The following is a 20,514-nucleotide window of genomic DNA, read 5'->3' as shown; positions in this document are numbered from 1 at the left end:
GGCTCTGGTGCAGTGGGCTCTAGGCCAGCCTGGAAGTGGTCTGTCAGGCAGACGATGACAGTGCACGATACGTTCAGAGGGCCACCTGGATATAGAAGCCTTAGATAGGAGCTTCCCATGTCCCACAGGTCCAAAATCCACATAGAACTTCAAGGCACAAGCAACTTCCAGCAAATGCAACACCTTTTCAGCAGGAGTAGAAGGGTTCTCAAAGAAAACAGGCAGAACTAAAGGCTTGTTGAGATGGTACTCCAAAAGAACCTTTGGCGGGAAGGTGGGATGAATCCGCAGCACCACCTTAGTATCGTGGAAGGACAAGTACGGCTGCTTGCAGGAGAGGGGCTGAATCTCCCTAACCCACCTGGCCAAGGTGATCACCATCAGGAAAGCAGACCTCCACGACAGAAACTTCTAAGGGGCACAATGTATTGACTCAAATGAAGGCCCCATGAGCTTAGACCGGACCACATTCAGTTTGTTAGCCGCAGAAAGAGCTCACCGGCGGAGAAGTCCAGAAGAGACCCCAGAGGAAATCCTTGATGAGCCTGTGCAAACACAGGGAGATCTTGCCTGGAGCCCATGTGTGTGTACAAGGATATGGCACCCAATGAACCTTGATGGGGGTGTGGGCAAGGCCAGCTTTAGCCTGAGAAAGGAGGTCCTGGAGGACCTGTGGAGCCGTCACCTGCAGCAGCGTGATCATCTGTGTCCGGCACGACATCATGAAATGTTTCCACTTGTGTCCATAGCAATGTAGAGGGAGCCCTGGCCAGGATCTTCTTCTACTCCAACAGCATGCAATAGTGCTTGAATTCAAGGGTTGCAGGAGCCAGGCCATGAGGCTCAGTGATACTGGCTCAAGGTGCAGGATTGATCCATTGTCTCTTGAGAGGAGGTCAGAAGTGGAGGCAACTGGTTGGCCAGAACCACTGACGGCTGGAGAAGGTCCAAGTGCCAGATCTGCCTCAGCCAGGCCGGTGCAATGAGGTTCATTCTGCAGTGGCACCGTCTGAGTGTTTTGATCACATGTAACAGTAGAGGGAAGGAGTACAGGCAGAGCCCCCCATCCTACAGGAACGAGAAGCATCCCCTAGACTCCTCAGCTGAGGATATCTGCTGGCAAACCTCTGGTACTTTGAGTTGGCAGCTGTCGTGAAGAATTTGATCTGGGGAATGCCACACTTGCTGAAGAGGCGAGGCGCCTTCACTTGTTGAAGCTCCCACTCGTGACAGGACAGCAGCTCCCTGCTGAGCAAGTCCACAATGGTGTTCTTGTAGCCTGCCATGTGAAAGGGGACGAGGAACATGTCCATGTCTCCTCCTGGGAAAGAGCAGGGAGACCGCATCCCACCCAGTTTCCTGATGTAAAACATGGTGGTGGTGGTGTTGTCTGAAGTTTTGCAACACCTTCCCCTGTAACTGAGGCTGGTATGCCTTGAGGGCCCAGAAGACCGCCCATAATTCCAGGACATTTATGTGCAAGTTCATCTCCTCGGGGAGCCGGAGGCCTCTTGCGTGAGATTGTCCTGTGTGGGCCCACCCCTCTAGAGAGGTATCGGAACTGATCGTAGCCTGTTATGGAAGGATCTGGAATGGGGTTCCCTGAGCGAGATCTGGCTGAACAGACCACTATTGAAGAGTTAGACTGAATGCCTGATTGATGGCAATCTTGTCCGTCCATGTGCCTGTGACCTGCTGCCATGTGGCGTTCAGCTCAAGGGGCTGCATTTGGAGCCTGCAAAAGGGAACCAGATGGATGTAGGAGGCCATCATGCCAAAGAGGGATTTGATGGACCTGACTGTTGTGATGGGCGCTGTGGACAGCCGGTGAACTTTCCCCAGGGTGGCTCTCACCTTCTCCAAGGGGGTCACTAGACACAAGATCGTACTGAGCTGGGTACCCAGGAACAGTGCGTTCTGAGATGGCACCATGCAGGACTTCGGATAATTGATGGAGAATCTGAGCAAGTCAGAAGGTGTATGGTCTCCGTCACGTGCTGGGTTGCAAGTGCGTGGGAGCAGGACCAGATGAGCCAATCGTCCAGGTAAAGGGAGACATGGATTCCCTTACGGCATAGATGCGCTGCTACCGGGGGGGGCCACACATTTGGGGAACACTCTCGGTGCCGATTTCAGGCCGAAAGGAAGGGCCTTGAATTAATAATGCCACCCCCAGATGACAAAACGCTGGAACATCCGGTGTTTGCGATGATTGGGGATGTTGAAGTATGCCTCCTCCAGGTCGTGACTTGCCAGAAAATTCAACTTCTTCCAACTGGTAGATCACATGCTGCAATGTGACCATCCTGAATTTTTGGGCCTTTAGGTACTTGTTTAGGCGGCACAAGTCTAGAATCGGTCGCCACCCTCCTGACTTCTTCTTTAACGGAAAGTATCTGGAGTACACGGTTATATGGCCCCTTTATGTAACACAAGGCCTGAACCTCCTGTAGCAGCTGGCCGTGTGTAGTTCTCGACGCACGACAAGAGGAATGCGGGGGCACCAGTCTTGGAGTGGGAGAGCTGACAATAAGGGTTTGTGTACCCTGTGGAGGACCTGGAGACTCTTCCCTTCGTGGAATGAAAGAATGCCCTTCTCTGCTGCAGGGTCCCAAGAGAGTGTGCCATCACTATGTCAGTCTTGATGACCTGGAGAGTGTCAGCCACTGCTTGTCCAAAAAGGTTTCTCCCTGTTAAAAGACATGTCCACAACCTTGATCTACACGTCAGTGTGGAAATTCGTGGCATTTAGCCAACCTTGGCATCAAAGATCCAAACATTTCCCCATCTGGTGGAACCCTGAGTCCGCTATGTGGACCGCGATGGCATGGTCTGAAGCCACCTCTTCCTGGAATAGGGCCAAAGCTTCGGCCTTCTTGTCATCAGGGAGGAAGTCGAGGGTGGACCCGAGCTTGTACCACAGCTCCCTGTCATACCCAGACAGGATGACTAGGGTGTTTGCGACTTTACTGGTGGTGGCTGCTGTGGTAATGATGCGCTTACCAGCCACATCAAGCTTCTTGCGTTCCTTGTCAGGAGGCACCATGGACAATGATGAGGGGTTTGAGGATCTCTTCCTGGTGGCAGCTGACACGACCGAAAATGGAGAAGGCTGAGACCCGAGACAGCTGGGGGCCGAATCCAGGAACCAGTACTACTTCTTCAGTCTGTCACGCTTCAATGGAGTGGCATTTGAAGCCTTCATGAGTGCCACTCCATCTTCCCAAATGTCGTCCAACAACGGGACCAACACAACAGTCTTCTTTGCAGACTCTCACTGTTGAAAAAATTACAAGTTACTCACCGTAGTGACTAACGTATTCTTATCCTCCATACTGTATGGGAGTCCCTCACTAGGGGTGGGAGACGGAACCTTTTTCACCAGAAAAAACCTTCCCCTTTAAATTTAGAGGCACGCGGGGTGTGGCCCTGGGAGCATGGGCTCCCCTGACTCCACCACTCCTCAGTCCCCATCGAGGCAGCGACAACATTACAATTGCCAAAGTGGCATCATTTTTATTAGGAGGGAGAAGACTGGAGGAAAGGGGACTATGGACTAAGAGTACGTTAGTCACTACGGTGAGTAGCTTGTAATTACTCTTACGTCCCATCCCCTTTCCTCCATACTGTATGGGAGATTACAACTGAATGTAGCCCCAGGGTGGAGAGGTGACCCTCCGTAAGAAAACAAGTTACTTAATACGCCTGCCAGAATGCCATGTCTGACCTGGAGCTGGCATCCCAACAGTAGTGCTTACAGAAAGCTGAGGGAGTGGCCAAAGTGGCCGCCCTGCTGATGACCTGCCACGGTACGTGTCTCTGGAGGGCGATTGTAGTGCCCTTGACTGACTGCGAGGGCATACATGTTTGCAGGAAGTGGTTTGTGTTGGCCCTCCTAGGCCTCATTGAGGAGGCCACCATCCACCTTGCTATGGAGGCCTTGGAAGCCCGATATCCTGGCCCTGGCCCGCCGAAGGTGATAATTAGAGCCTCAGACTCAAGGAGGCTCGATCCTATCCAGATAGAGCTTGGGCACTAGTCTAAGATGAAGACAGTGCAGAACCGTCTGAGCATGGTCCATAGGGTCTGCGAAGAAAGTAGGAAGTACTATCTCCTCCTATAGATGGACCACAGAGACTACCTCAGGCAAGTACGGAGAGGCCTTCTGAGGACCACCCTGTCCCTGTGAAAGGTAGTGTATGGCTCGGATTCCATCCGAGCTTGGATTTTGCTGACACAGCGTGCAGACGTAAGACCCACCAAGAGGGCTGTTCCAATGGTTACTAGCCTGATGTCCGCGGATGCCGTTGGCCCAAAAGGTTTATGTTGGGGTCCCACACGAGGTGTGGCCTCTTGTTGGGCGGGTAAAGCCTGGTGAGGCCCGCCAAATGTCCTTTAACCACTGGATTGGCAGATGAGGAAAAACATCCTCATCTGAGTTTCAGTAGGCTCAGATGGCTGCCAAATAGGCTTTGAGGGCGAGCCATATGGCCATCGACTCAAGCCAGTTGACGTGGGCCACCTGCTCCTGACAGAATCCTCTCGGCGGACACTATGGCTGTCCAAGGTAGCTTACCATCCTGCTAGGTATGAGTCTGTGGTGATGGTAACCTGCGGAGCTGGGTGACGAAAGGGCATGCATACTAGTAAATTGCAGTCCGTGCTCTACCAGACTAGGTTGTGACGAGATGCAGAGGAATGCTGACCCGTTCCGCCTGGGAACCCTTCTCCCGACTCCAGGAGGCTATGCAGTGCAACTACAATTTAGGTGTTGGTACCACCATGCCAAGGTCACTGCTCTGCTGAGAAAAAGCCCCATGAGCCTCTGATGGCTGTGATCATGACCCTTGAGGAGAAAATTCTCTGAGCTCGAATCCCAGATGAGGCCCAGGAACGTTTGAGTCTGCCTGGGCTCCAGCTGTGACTTCTGGAGATTGATGGAAAATCCCAACTCGTGTAGTGGAAGCATAAGGGCGGACGCGGTGTGGGGGACTGCGTCCAGAGACCTTGTCCTGATGAGCCAGTCTAGGCATGGATAGGCGTGGTGACCCTGAGCCCCAAGTAGAGCTGCCACACGTTCATCCAACCTGTACAGACCCTGGGGTCCGAATTGAGGCCAAAGGGTAGAAACTTGCATCGGAAATGGAAGCTCATGATCCTGACCTTACGAAAGGACCGATGGGGCTGCAGAATGTTACGTGAAGGTAGGCGTCCTTCAGAGGAGCACATCCACACTCCTGTGCACCGTCTCCGCAATACGCACTGGGGTAACCAATGTATGGTGAAAATCTGTCAATAAGAGCACAGACCACGCTGAGAGGCTAGGACTTCTTCCACTCCCTGCCTCTCTTCGTGCAAGCGATGTCTGCCCACAGAGTTATTGTCCCATCTGTGGGAGAGGAGGGAGGGATTGGAGGGCGGTAGCCGATGGACACTGAGGGGGAGGATCCAAGGGTTTGCGAGCCTTGTGTGTCTTGGCGGAATGTAAGCGGCCCCCCAAAGCCTTTGGTTTTGAGCAAGCCACCCGGGAGTATTCACTGCAGAGCTTCGGAGAGATGGCAGATTCCTTCAAAGCTTACTATTTCAACATGCCAGTACACGTAAGTGATACAGTGAGATCATACTCTGTGATTCGCATCCAGGCTTTGTAGATGTTCACAGGAATTCTTTTTGCATCTGTGCTTGAACCGTACCTGTTTGATAGATGAGATCCTTTTCTTTGGTGGGCAAGGGAAACCGCCCAAGCATGGATTTCGAAAGAGAGGAGTTTTGTAGCCATTCTGGATGTTGGCCACTGATGCCAAGTGTCCGAAAACATGAAGACTGGACTGAAGATCAAAGGATGACTACTGAAGAGAATCTGCATTGCCCAAGCCATCCACTGGTGTAGCCCTGTTGCCTCTCATGGGACCGGGGAAAGACCAGGGTTAGTGAGAATGCTCACAAATGTGCTAATTCCTCTCTACCTTAGAGACCCGCCTCCCCCCGCCCCACCATCCCTCAGCAACTTTGCTGGATTTTGAGGACTTGATTTTTTTTACCTGGAGAGTGAAACCCCCCCACCCCCCCCTTCACTCTCTCATGTATTTTAATGTGAATTTAAACTGTTTCTTTTTCGTTATGGAGACTGACAAACTCCATTGGCATCTTTTACATTGTGTCACACAGCACCTTCAGTGCAGTGGTACCGGGAAGTTTTTCAGATTTCCCAAAGGTTTGAATACCTTCTCTTTGATAAATACTGTTTCCAAGAGCAGTAACTTGAAATTGACTTTACTTACATTTGTAACTTACTAGACACAGCACACACTATCTTACTATAGGGTGCTGAAGGGGTTACTTAGTAGCCCCTTTTTCTAGCTTCTCATGTAACATTTTTGTCACCCTTTCCTCGATGAATGGTTGGTGGCAGTGGTTTACTTTTAACTACCGTGGAGTGCATTTACCGCGGGCTGCGATCGCAGCAACAGTACAGCACCCAAGGGTACCATTTTTGTCAAAATGGCCCGGTCTTCTTTTTTCGCCATTTCTTCTTGGAAAGGTCCTTCTTGGGATTTACTCTGCGTGCCAAACCAGGTTTGGTCCCTTTGTTCGATTTACCTTTGGTGGGATTCATGAGTGAAGGCCTCCTCTGGCTCCAGGGTGTCTGGTGGGGGCAGGAAGTGAGGGAGGTGCCCGAAACCCCCTGTGCTTAGTCTCCCAGGAGACCAAAATGCACTCTGTGATGATTGGCCGGCTGACTGTCAGCAAGGACAACCGCCACCCTACTGGGTGACTGACAGCTAGGCTGGAATGAATGGGAGAAACCCGAATAAAAGGCAAGGCTTTTGGCTTGGAAGGCAGAGTCGACCACTGGATGAAGGAACCGATGAACTTGAAGAGGACATCTGCTGCAACTCCTGGACCATTGGTTTGCCTGGTGAAGCCCTGCTGCTGTGCTGAAACTCCAAATTCGTATGGACAGAGAAGTCCCTGCAAGTACAACTACTCCCTTTGAGGTGGTGGGACCACTCAACTCCAAAGTAAGCCACCAGAACATTCTCTCGGAGCTGGTTGAATTTCCACAGAGTTGCTGCTGGAAACCGAAAGGCCACGGAGAAGAACACTAGATTGTGTGCGTTGCTTTTAAGCTGGCCAAGAGCTCCAGAAAGATCCTCCGGACTCCCAGGAAGCAGGACTGACCAATCCTGAGCCAGCTCAACAGAGTGCTGGACCTCAGATGCAAGGAAAGTCCATCTCGACAGCCAGAAACTGCAGTGTTGCTATTTGCGGTCGACGCAAGGAGCTGAAACACTGACGTGCCACTTGTTTGAAGATTGCCGGTTGCAGTTCGTAACGGTCCCATTGCAGTGCTGGAGTCCCCAGAAGTCCTCCTTCTTGTCCCCACGACTGAGGCCCAGGAACACCGGGATCTGCAAGGCTGCACAGGAACAGAAGTAATCTGCTGCATTTTTCTTCAACCTAAAGGTACGGTACAGTCTAAGAGAACTTACCTCTTGTCTTGTAACTACACTTATTCTGTGTTGGTGAGACTTGTTTTGTTGCTCTGTAGAGTTGCTGAAAGCGTCTTTCCTCCACAAGCCTAGACAGCTTGTGGCCTTACTTTGAATTCTTCTATCTGCAAAGACTTCTACCTACCCCTGAGAAATGCTTCAGTTTCACCTAGACTTTTGCTCAATGACTTTCGCTTAGCCTGGCTCCTTGAATGACTCTACTTCCCACTGTGAATGTATTTGGTCTTCCATCCAGGAAAGGGTTAATTAACTTTGCTTTTTCGCAGGGGGTTACAAAAGTACTTACCCGCTTTGAGAAATATTTGCGAGATCTCCTGTTGTGTCATAAGAACCTTTCTCTTTGATATATTAATGTCCACAGCACCCTAACTATTGAAGTCACCTGAGGGTGTAGGTAGTGTCTGTGGGCCATCCCAAAAGGGTACTTACTGATTTAGGAATATTAATAGTGTGTATTTTTTAAGTGTATTTGAGTTTTACTGTTATTTTGCTCCCTTATAAAGAAGGCTTATTCTAACTGTCTGATAAATTAATAATTGTTTATTCAGGAAACCTTGTGTGTAAGAGTTTATTTGAATACTTGTCACTGTGAATCTCTGTGTAACTCCACTACAGCTCACATTGACCCCTCTTGAGATATGCCTGGCTGCTCAACACGATACCAACCTGTGTAGTACAAGTACAAGCTCAATATGTAACCAGTCGGGAGGCGACGGTACGCAAAGCCATGCGTTTGCTAGGGATGATGGCCTCATACATAAACATGGCTGCGCATGCGTCCCATGCAAGAGTGGCTGGACATCCAGTGGTGTCAGGCCAGCGGACAATGGGAAGATCTGGTAGTTGTCTAGCCAGCCCTAGTTCTCTCTCTGCAGTGGTGGTCAAGAGAAAACCTCTTGAAGGGGGAAGACCTTCACCACCCCTACAGTGGAAGCAACTCTCACGACAGACGCATCTCTCACAGGGTGGAGAGCTCCTCTGCTTCAGCAGACAGCATACAGAGTTTGGTCTCCTCAAGTAGCATACAACCATATAAACTTACTAGAGCTGTTAGCGGTGTTCAAAGCTTTGAAAGCCTTTCAGGTGCAACTGCAAGGGAAGACAATGCTGATTCTAACGGACAGCACTACAGTTATGTATTACCTGAACAAACAGGGGGCACTCACTTTCCAGGGCTATCCAAGCTGTCCCAGAACATTTGGATATGGGCTCTCAGACACAAGATGTTTCTGTTGTCCCAACATGTTCCAGGGAGAATTCAATCTTCTACCAGACGTGCTCAGCAGAGATTTCCCTCTACCCGAAGAATACGAATGGCGACTGCACGAAGACATTGTGTCCCACATCTTCGCAGAAGGGGGTTTCCCAGAGATCGACCTGTTCGCTACGCAGGAGAACGCCCAATGCCAAGACTACACCTCCAGGTACCCCCAGAACCGATCCAAGGGGAACAGTCGCTGGATAACATGGTCGGGGAAATTTGTCTATGCTTCTTGCCCCCCGACTCCCCTTCTCAACAAGATAGTGCACAAGGTGCACCAAAACCAGTTACCATGATACTGGTGGCCCCCAGGTGGGCCCGCCAACCCTGGTTCGCTCACCTGATGGAAATGTCCCTCTTCCCACCAGTCAAGCTTCCCTGCCCGTACAAAATGTCGTCTCAGGACAGGGGGGAGACCCTACACCCATGCCCACAAACTCTGAACTTAGCAGCCTGGCTCCTGAGATCATAGAGTTTGGACACCTGCAACTCCCTCAGAGGTGCATGGACATACTCAGGGAAGCGAGGAAACCTAATACACGTTATTGCTATGCCAGCAAGTGGAAACATTTTGTCATCTGGTGCAATTCCAAGGGCGTCGATGCCATTGATTCCTCACCCTCAAACATTGTGCTGTATCTAACCCACCTGTTGGACACTGGGTTAGTCTTCAATTCCTTAAAGGTTCATCTGGCTGCTCTGTCAGCCTACACCACATCATAACAAAAGGTATTGTGGTGGAAAATACCGGTGATTAAAGCCTTTATGGAAGGGGTTAAGAGGATTTATCCTCCCATCTCTCGCCCAGCCCCTGGATTGGATCTGAATGTGGTTTTGACCAGGCTCATGGGAGCTCCCTTTGAGCAGCCTATGCATAAAGCAAGTCTGAAAGACCTGACTTATAAGACAGCCTTCCTATTTGCTATCACTTCTAACAGAAGGGTTAGCGAACTATAGGCTCTTTCTGTTCTAGAGCCCTTTGTTACAGTCCACAAAGATAAGGTAGTTTTGCGCACACATCCCAGGTTTGTGCCTAAATTAATCTCAAAGATCCATGTGACCCAATCAATCGAACTGCACAGTTTCTTCCAGAACCCTACTAACATGGCTGAAAGAAGCCTTCACACACTAGACGTGCGCAGGGCAGTCATGTTTTGCCTGGAAAGAACGAAACCACTAAGGAAGACTAAACAATTCTTCGTTTCAACAATATGCAACAGTGAAGAAATGCTTTTTCCTCCTCCACACGCCAAGAAGAATCCTACCTTTCCTCCTTCACGCACAAAACACTCACTATCGTCGCCTTAATCATGTCAAAAATCGACTATGCACCTCCTGAAGAAACTGCAACGGATTCAAAATGCAGCAGCAAGACTACTCCTTAAACTATCCAGAAGAATCCACATCACTCGAGCCCTAAAAACACTACACTAGCTCCCGGTAAAACATTGCATCACCTTCAAAACAATGTGCATAACGCACAGGGCAATCAGCGGACAAGGAGCAGAAGTCCTACAAAAGAAAATAACAGTCTACAAACCAACAAGACCCCTCCGATCTAGCAACGAAATCTGCCTGGAACTCAAACCATACCTCAAGAAAAAATTTGGAGGCACCTCCTTCCACCACTTAGCCGTAAAAACATGGAACAACATCCCAAAAGAAATAAGAAACACTGAAGATCACCTAAAATTCAGGAAATCACTAAAAACCTGGCTCTTCAACACCACAGACTAAAAACTGAAAAACGAAACAGGAAAAAGGATGACTAAACTGGAAAGGACACGGACAACCCCGAACCGACAGGGAAGCTCCCGCAGCACCTGGACGGATGACACCAGATAGACTGCAACACAGGCGACACGCACGAAGACTGAGTCAACTACCCCAACCAACCCCAACAACACTTTCGACCCTTCCCCTCCCTTAGTTACCGCCAGGTACCACAGTGTTGTGGAATTGTCGAGATATTGGCAATCACCACATTACCTGAGATGTTGACATTGGCAGGTGCACTGGCCACAGGAGTATGAAGGGGGGGCTATGAGAGAGCATGATAGAGGTGGGGGCCAGAGGAGTAAGGAACCTTGTATGCCAGACGGATCCAGATCAGGACAGAGGCGCATCAGGGGAGACTACACAAGCGGAGAGCCTCAATTCAGGACAGAGATGCAAACTAACCAACCCCACTAACAATTTCCCCTTCTGCATACACCTCTCAAAACACCAAACCAAACACAACCAAAACCTACAGCACAACAAACCGCACAAACTTCACTACATTGCAACAACAAAACAAAAACACAGACACACCACAGTACACGACAACTACCGGCCGCAAATACCCGAGGCCCAGCCAACGGACCCACCGGGCTGAGGCCGCCACCAGCAAATCACTGCTCTCTTGCACTTTTCCTGCTTTCTCCCACTAACTCAACCTCCCCTCCTCTTTCAGAGCCGCCAGAGCGCCAGGGGACCACTCCGGTGGTGATAGTGCGCGGTATAAATGTCCTTTAACATTAACATTGTGCCCCAGCATGAGCACGCGTATGGCTATATGCCCTAGTGGTGGCCTTACTGAGGATGGATAAGGATTCAGCAATCAGGGGACTGTTCCTCTTATCAAGTTCCTAATCCGTAGTCGAACGGAACAAATCGGCGCTGCCCCCACCCCCCAAAGGGAAGGTCCAGTATGCGTTCCTGGGCAGCCGGGTTGAATTTGGTCGCCCGTAGCCCAGCAGTCGTCCTCCTGCCTGTAGCGGTGCAAATGGCATGGCCTGAGGTGTCAATGTGTGCCATTGTGGACTCGATTATGTCCTGCGCAATTAATTTTGGCCTCCGCCAGCCCTACCTTGATGCTTGCCTGGCGCTGCAGCGGAAGTGGCCGAGGAGTGTGGCAGTGAGAGTGCCGACAGCAAGAAGAGGCCCTCTTCAGCTGCCTAAACATGGAGTTGAGGCACCTGTTGATAGGCTGTGCCAAATGGGATTTAAGCTGTGCTGACCCGAGCAGGCTGCTGAGGAGGAGGCTGTGGGGCTGCCAAGACAGTTGGTGGCATGGGAACCAGTGTTGTGGGTACTGGCATGGGCAGCTGGGTCTACACAGGAGCCGGAGACACTGGAACCAAGGGCGGAGTGGCCGTGTGTGCTAGCAACAGAACTAGAGGGGGGGACAGGGGGAAGAACCGAGTATGCCCCTGATCACCTCCTTGAATATGATACCCCTCTGCAGAAACCTCATGAGGGTCATAGCTTTTCAAGAAAACCCATCTTCACAGGCCGGTGGAGCGCTTGAATGCGTGGGGCCTTGAGGGTGGTGCGGCCTGAACCAACTCTGCCCTCTGTCTGAGGGGTGTATTGGCCCTGCGACGAGTGAAGGGTATGCCCTGGGCCCCGTACTTCGTGAAGACCAGTCCCACCTGGAACTCATTCCCCTACTTGTTCCCCAAAGGGGGATGATGTCGGATGAGCCAGCATTTTTTCTGGCACGGCTGCCATTTTGTCGGGCTGCATAACCGCGTGCCTGTGTCAGGGCGCTTGCCTTGTTGGGCCCGCCTCATCCAAGACTCCTGGCGGTGGCGGTAGAGGCCTACTCTGCACCTTGGGACGGGGCCTGGTAGGACAACTGCCCTCGGCAATGTCGCCGGTAGTGCTGCGTACAGGTGCCCCCTCAGACATCTGTCTGGTACTAGGGTGTAGCCCTCTGGGCCTAACCCGGTAATAGAACCTGGTGGCCCCTCCGCTCAGTCACCAGTAGGATCTCGCGACCCCTCTGCCTGGAGGCCGGTAGCTGTAGTAGCAGCCTCAGTACCTGCACTGGTACAATAACCTGGAAGGTCCCTCCCGTGCTTGTGCCTCTTGGTTGGTGAAAACTTCGCCATCTTTGTGGTGCGTACAGGCGCCCCCTCGGACATCTGTCCGGCACTAGGTGGAGACCCAGTAATTGAACCTTCCGGCTTCTCAGCGCAGTCCGCGGTAGGATCTCCCACCCCTCGGCCTGACGGCTGGTAGCTGTAGCAGCCTTGGTACCTGCCCTAGTACCAGGACCTGAAAGGTCCCTCCTGCTCCTACGTTTCCTGGGGAAGGAGTCTCTTTTCCAGGGTCTGTGGTGCGGACAGGCACCCCCTCAGACATCTGTCCGGTGCTAGGGCATAGGCCCGGTAATAGAAACTTCCAGCCCCCTCAGCGCACTGTCCGGTTGGATCTGGCAACCCCTCGGCCTGACGGCCGGTAGCTGTAGCAGCCTCGGTACCTGCACTGGTACAAGAACCTGAAAAGGTCCTTCCCGTTCTAGGTGCAGATTAAAACAGTGCCCCTACCTTGGGCCTGGATGACGAATTCCTTCGAGTGCTCTGGAGACCAACTTCCCTCCACCTGGCTATCTTCAGAGCGCATGGTGTAAGCACGTTGCACGCAGTACAGGACTCCCAGCCGTGGTCGGGGCCAAGTCAGCGGAGGCAGAAAGCGTGGGGTCAGATGTAAGGAAGAGCCCCTCGCAGGCCGAACACCTGCTGGAGCCCGCTGACATCGACCTGTGTCAGGGAGGAGCGTGGTCGCCAAAGGACAGATGTATCTGAATAAATACAAGAAGAAAACACTTCTATGGGGAAGAGAGCGTGGAAATACAAGGAGGCGGCCTAACCCAGGAACACTAGTGAAAGCAGTCCGTTCCCATTGACACGGAAAAGAGGACTGAGGAGTGGCGCTCGTAAGGCAGAGTCAGGGGAGCCCATGCTCCCAAGGTTGCAATCCCACACGCTTCTAAATTTAAAGGGGAAGAAGGAATTTTCTGGTGAAAAAGGTTGCATCTCCCGTCCCTAGCGAGGAACGCCCATACAGTATGGAGGAAAGGAGACATGACGTGAGAGTAGGAAGCAATCCTCCTTCTCTTCTGGCACCAGATTGAAGAGCTTGGCTGCATGCGAGATGATGGGGTGGAAGGAGCCAATCCCGTCTAGGAGATGAAGCTCTGGCAGGCTCGGATCATTGTCATCATACTCAGCCGCCTGAGTACCAGCGTTGTCGGTGTATGTGCGAGTATCCATGTGAACTGATTCCCTAGCCACAGATGGCAGCAGTGGCTCAGGGGTAACAGGTGCCCTACAGGACAGCATCAGCTGATGCAGAGGAGGCCTTAGAGGACTCCTGGCCGGACCAGGCACAGGAGCAGCAGGCAGCCTCTGTTCAATCTCCACTACCAATGTATGCAAGGTTGTTAACATGTCCAGGGACATGTCCCTTGGTGCTGGTAGTGCAGCCGGTGCATGAGCTGGGCTCACGCCCCTTGGAAAGGTGAACAAGTTACTTCTTACCTTGTAACGTTCTTTCAACGGGATGTTCCTCCGACGTATTCCTCATCTTAGATATCTCCTTCCAGCTCTGCTGGCCTCAGAAAATTTTTCTCTAGAGGGCGCTGCGCGTCGACGTCCTCCGAGTCGATGTCCCTCGACAGCCGCCGTATCGACGTCGACGTCATCCTGCCTATAAAGGCCGCGCGCAGCGTCCGTTGCTCAGTTCCGTTTTGTAGCCCACAATAATACTTTCTGGACTAGACTAATCACCCTGAAGGAGCGTAAGCTGCAACAACAAGGGAAGTAGAACTGCGGGGATGGATGGGAGGGTCGATGAGGAATACGTCGGAGGAACATCCCGTCAAAAGAACGTTACAAGGTACGAAGTAACTTGTTCTTCGAAGGGATTGTGCCCTCCGAAGTATTCCTCATCTTGGATAGGCTCCCATAGCAGTATTCTATTATTGGAGGAGGGAGAACTGACTTCACGCTGTCTTCTATTGATGAATAGAATGCAGTACAGCCCTTCCAAACCTAGTCTCTTGACTGGAGGAGGAATCCAAATTATAAAATCGTGTAAAGGTATGGACAGACGACCATGTAGCGGCCGCACAGATGTCTTTAACCGGCACGCCTCTTTTGAGGGCCGATGAAGCTGCAGTACCTCTGGTCGAATGGGCCCTAAGGTTTTGAGGGGGCTCTTTCCCTGCCAGTTTATTACATTCCAGAATGGCTAGAAAGATCCATCTGGAAATGGTCTGCTTAGTTATTGGTAACCCCAGCTTGTGACCTGTGTAACCTACAAACAGCTGGTCTGCCTGTCTTATCCTGGCTAGTCTACTGATGTAAAAACTTAAAGCCCTTCTAGGGTCTAGCCTGTGTAACCTCTCTTCCTCTTTCCCCGGATGAGGAGGAGGATAGAAAGATGGTAGGGTAATCTTCTGAGTGATATGGAATTCAGAAACCACCTTTGGGAGGAAATTAGGCTTCACTTGCAGGACAACTTTGTCTTTGTGAAATATTGTGTGAGGGGGTTTACAAGAAAGAGCTTGTAATTCGCTCACCCTTCTAGCAGATGTAAGTGCTATTAATAAAACAGTTTTAAGGGTAAGGAACCTTAGCGAACAAGAATGGAGTGGTTCGAAAGGTGTGCCCATCAGGAAAGTTAGTACTAAGTTTAAATCCCATAGTGGAACTTGGAATGGTCTTGGGGGATAGACATTGGTTAACCCCTTTAGAAATTGTACTACCAAGGGTAACTTGAAATAGGATGGTTCTTCCTCAGTGCGCTTAAAGATGGATAGCGCTGCGAGATAGCCCTTAATGGTGCCACCGTGAAGGCCTGAATTCGCCAAATATAGAAGGAAGGACAAAACCATTGGTGCACCACATGAAAAAGGGTCGATATTCTGTTCTCTACACCAGCTGCAAAATCTGTTCCAACGGCAGCGGTATAAAGACTTTGTTGCTGGCCTCCTTGCCGAAAGCAACACCTCCATAACATCATCAGGGAGGTCCCAATCCTTGTACCTCAACCTTTCAGAAGCCAAGCGTGAAGGTTGAGGGTTTTGATGTCTGGATGGAGAACCGGACCTCCCTTCTGTGAGAGTAGGTTCTCTCTGAGTGGAAGTCGAATTGGAGGGCAGATGGACAAGTCTAGAAGGTCCGGGTACCACGTTCTCCTGGCCCAATCCGGGGCAATTAGGATCATGGTTCTCCGGAATCTTCTCAACCTCCTGATCATTTGAGGAATGACAGGGACCGGTGGGAACGCGTACAGAAGCGGAAACTCCCAGTCCACTATGAACGCGTCTCCCAGAGCTCCTCTCGGGGGAAATTCCCTTGAGCAGAACAGATCGCATTTCCTGTTGACGCTGGTGGCGAACAGATCCACCTGAGGGGTTCCCCAAAGGGCGAAGATCTCTTGAAGGACTTCCTGAGCTAGTTCCCACTCGTGGGAGACTGTGCTCTGCCTGCTCAGAGCGTCCGCTGTCAAGTTCTTCTCTCCGGCTAGGTGAACTGCCGATAGAGAGATTCCTTCTTGGATTGCCCAAAACAAGAGCTGCATCGCCTCTCTGCACAGGGGTAGTGATCCTACGCCTCCTCTTTTGTTGAGGTAATGCATGGCCACCGTGTTGTCCATCATTATCAGGACGTTTTTCCCTTGTACAGCTGGCAGGATTGCCTTCAGCGCAAGTCTGATGGCTCTCAGCTCTAACAGATTGATATGTAGTCTGGACTCCGATGGAGACCAACGACCGCTGATGGTCAAGTCGTTGGCGTGGGCTCTCCACCCTGTGAGTGAGGCATCCGTGACTACTGTGATCTCCGGCCAGGGTTGCCAAACTGTTCTCCTTTCAGAATGTTCTCCTGACAGGCCCACCACTGAAGGTCTCGAGCCACCCTGTCGGGAACCTGAAGAAGATCTGGCATTCTCCCTGAGAATTGTGACCACTGAGTCCTCAGTGCCCAGTGGAGGGATCTCATTCTCAGGCGAGCCTCTGGCACTAGGAAAATGCAGGATGCCATGAGGCCTAGCAACCTCAAAAAGTCGAAGGCTGGGAGACGTTGGGCATCTTGGAACTTGGTAACCATCTGTAGAATATCTTGAGCCCTCACCTCTGGTGGCGAGGCTTTTCCCAGGGAAGTGTCCAGGATCGCTCCTATGAACTGGAGTCTCTGTGATGGTATCATTTGTGACTTCTTTAAATTGAGGGAGAAGCCCAGTCTGTGAAGGGAGTGGCACATGTGATTTAGCTGGATCTGAGCTTGTTCCGAAGAGACAGCCCTGATCAACCAATCGTCCAGGTAGGGGTAGACGTGAATCCCTTCCCTCCTTAGACTTGCCGCCACTACCGACATTAACTTGGTGAAGACCCTCGGGGCGGAGGTCAGCCCAAATGGCAGCACTCGAAATTGATAGTGAGAGTTGCCAATTGCGAACCTCAGGTATTTCCTGTGTTTGAGATGGATAGGCACATGGAAATAAGCATCCTGAATGTTCAGAGATACCAACCAGTCCTGGAACTGAAGGGCCTGGAGGATCTGAGAAAGAGTGACCATCTTGAATTTGTCTTTCCTGAGGAATTTGTTCAATTCTCGCAAGTCCAGGATGGGTCTCAGTCCTCCGTCTTTCTTTGGAATGAGAAAATAAGGGGAGTACCAGCCCTTGTTCCTCTCCGCTACAGGTACCGGTTCTATGGCACCTTTCTCTAGCAGGTCGAAAATTTCCTGCAAGAGGAGCAGATCTGGAGCTTTCTGAGAGCTGCTCCCCGGTGGATGACTCTGAGGTATGCGTAGGAGAGGCAGGCAGTAACCTTGGGCAACTGTTTCCAATGCCCAAGCATCTGACGTGATAGCCTGCCATTCCGCCAGATGTTGAGTCAACCTGCCTCCTACAGGTGTCCTGTGAGGGAAGTCCTCAGAGTGGTTTTGGAGCGGCTGATGCGGATGCCGATGGTAAAGAGGCACCTGCTGTTGCTGCGGCTTTTGAATATCTACCCCGTCCACCTCGGGTAGTTCTTCTTTGTCCCCTTTGAGCTGGACGTCCTCTACCTCTTCCGAATGCGGAGTAGAAGCGAAAGGACTTGCCCCTCGCAGAGGTTCCTGTGGGACGAAAAGGTGTCTGACGGATTGCAGCACCTAGGGATTTTGCTGCTGCTTTTGAAGTTTGCAGTTTCTCTAAACTGTCATCCGCCTTTTTCCCGAACAAAGAAGAGCCATCGAATGGCATGTTCAAGAGCCTGGCTTGCACATCAGGGGCAAAACCAGACTTTCTCAACCAAGCGAATCTCCTGGTTGTTGTACTTGCCGCCATTGCTCTGCTGATACTGTCAGCCGAATCAATGCCCGTCTGGAGGGATTCGCACATAGCGTCTTTACCATCCTGTATGATATTCAGGAACGCCTCCCTTTCTTCTCCCTCCGGGATGCAGTCAGCCGCTGTAGAAGCACACTCCCAAAGTGTATGGCTGAATCTAGCAAGGGTGCAAGTAGCATTAACAGATTTTAACGCCATGCTACATGCCGAAAAAAACTTTCTTTGCCATAGCATCATATTTTTTATCGTCCCTGTCCTGTGGGACGGTAGGATAAGCCGTCTTGACATTGGTAGAAGATGCTGCCTGTACCACCAGACTTTCTGGGGATGGGTGTTTTGACAAAAACTCTGGGTCTGTAGAGGATACCCTATATTTTGTAGACAGTTTTTTATTTACTGCCGGGACGACATCTGGGGTTTCCCAGTTCGTCATAATCTTCCTCTGAAGAGCTTTATGAAAAGGCACCACAGGGTCCTCCTGTGGGCCCTTGTCAAGAATATCCGCAAGGTCATCTTGTTGGAAAGATTGTGAAGGTGCAGACCACCCCATAAACTCTGTGATCCTGGCCATTAAGATTCTATAGGGGGTTTCAGCATGCTCCCCCGGGTCTGGCCTAGCAAACCCCACCTCAGGGGAAGTGTCTAATCCACTTGCCTCATGTAAGGAATCATGAAGATCCTTTAACCTGCGTTCTTCAGAGGAAAATTCCTCTCTAATTGGGGTTACAGGTCCCTGCAACTCAAATGTGTCATCCTGTTCAGACAATTCACCCTCTTCCATAATTGAGGACATAGTTCTCAATTGTTCTGAACTCATAAAGGGTGTAAATCCCATTTCCAAGGCAGAGGGTGCCGAACTTGTCATAATCGGCCTCGAAAACGTCGATGTCGTCGACGCCGACGTCGAAGGCTTCGAGCGTGGCGTCGAAAACAAAGGCGGAGGCCTTGATGACCTTGACAGAATTGGGATTCTACTTGACAATCTCGAAGCCATCGACATCGAGGACCTGGGGATAGTCACTGGGTGTGTCGTGACCATGACTTTTCTTGGCGTCGACACTGGTGTCGAAGCTGGCCTCGAGTCGACAGACCCGTGTGTCGAAGGTCCCTTCGACAACGGCGTCGACGGAACCTTTGTCGACGGCAGCTTCGAGGAAGGTTTGGAGGTCATAGACCTACTCGAGGGTTCCAGACGCGCTCGAGAGGTTTCCTTCGCCGGGTACTGCGACTCGCAGCGTTTTTGACCTTCGGGTCTTTCAACCAGAGCATCGCTCTCGGCAGTCTTCGAGGGGGTCGAGGCCGCTTTCTCAAAGACGCTCATCATATTTTTGCGGAATTCCTCCCATTCAGCCCGGGAACTATGTTTCGTGGGGCAAGGGATTCTTTTTGGTGAAACAGAGGAAGAGGAAGACGGAGAAGGGGATCTTAGACGTCTCCTCTTCGAGTGCTTCGATCTCGAGGAGTGATGGGACCCACTCCGAGACCTGGAACGCGAATGGTGACGAGGAGACGAATGTCTCGACTTCGTCGACGAAGAAGAAGCTTTAAAAGTCTTACCTTTCTCCAGCTTCCCCCTACGCTCCTTCAGGGTCTTAGCTGTCATGGACATACAGTCCTCGCACTCCGAACAATGGAGTTCAGCTCCCAAACACCGCAGACAAACTCTGTGAGGGTCAGTCAGCGACATCTTTTTCCCACAATCTCGGCATTTTTTGAAGCCGGATCAAGGAGTTGTCGGTTCCGACGAAGAAGCCATCGAGTATGGATCGAATAACTCGAGGTAAATAGATTAAATCCTGACAAAAAACTGAGCAACGGTATTCCGAGGCACTGAGTAAGCGCGGAAAAACAGAACTGAGCAACGGACGCTGCGCGCGGCCTTTATAGGCAGGATGACGTCGACGTCGATACAGCGGCTGTCGAAGGACATCGACTCGGAGGACGTCGACACGCAGCGCCCTCTAGAGAAAGATTTTCCGAGGCCAGCAGAGCTGGAAGGAGATATCTAAGATGAGGAATACGTCGGAGGACACAATCCCTTCAAAACATTTTTTTATATGGTTTATTACAAACCTTTAAAAGGCTGTAGGAAAGCAAAAAGCTATAATGAAAGCAAAAGGCTATAATGAAGCAGGAAGGAAAACGTTGTTCATCATGGATCCACATAGAATTACTTTGAGGTCTACAATGATTGTAAACAAAAATGATATTTGACAGCGCCTCATTTAAAGCTTGAAAACGAGACATTTCTCCCAAAAAGAAAGTCAATGCAATGGTCAAGGCCCTGTCGGTCACATCGAACATTATCTGCCACCAGCCTTCAGCACTTAGCGTTGGGAGTTTCTCGATGAATCTTCCCAAGTGTTTTGACCTTTCTTGTCGAAGTATCGGACAAAACAACGTTAAATGTTTCAATGTTTCTTCATTGGAATTGCAAAGTCTGCATTGATCAATCGTGTTGTTAGTTTCAGACCAGATGCTTGTTTTTTCTTTTGTTTTAAAAAGTTTAAGCAAAATTTCATGTATATTCTTCTTCAATGTAAATCAGGAAATAATTTCCAGAAGTTTTGGATTTCATTAAGGGCTCTTTTATCATATGGGACGCATTTCATTATTTGATGGTTCCTTTTT

Source organism: Ambystoma mexicanum, chromosome 2q (genome assembly GCF_040938575.1).
Source record: "Ambystoma mexicanum isolate Mex_15411 chromosome 2q, UKY_AmexF1_1, whole genome shotgun sequence".
Taxonomy (NCBI): domain Eukaryota; kingdom Metazoa; phylum Chordata; class Amphibia; order Caudata; family Ambystomatidae; genus Ambystoma; species Ambystoma mexicanum.
Note: the sequence above shows the minus strand (reverse complement) of the source record.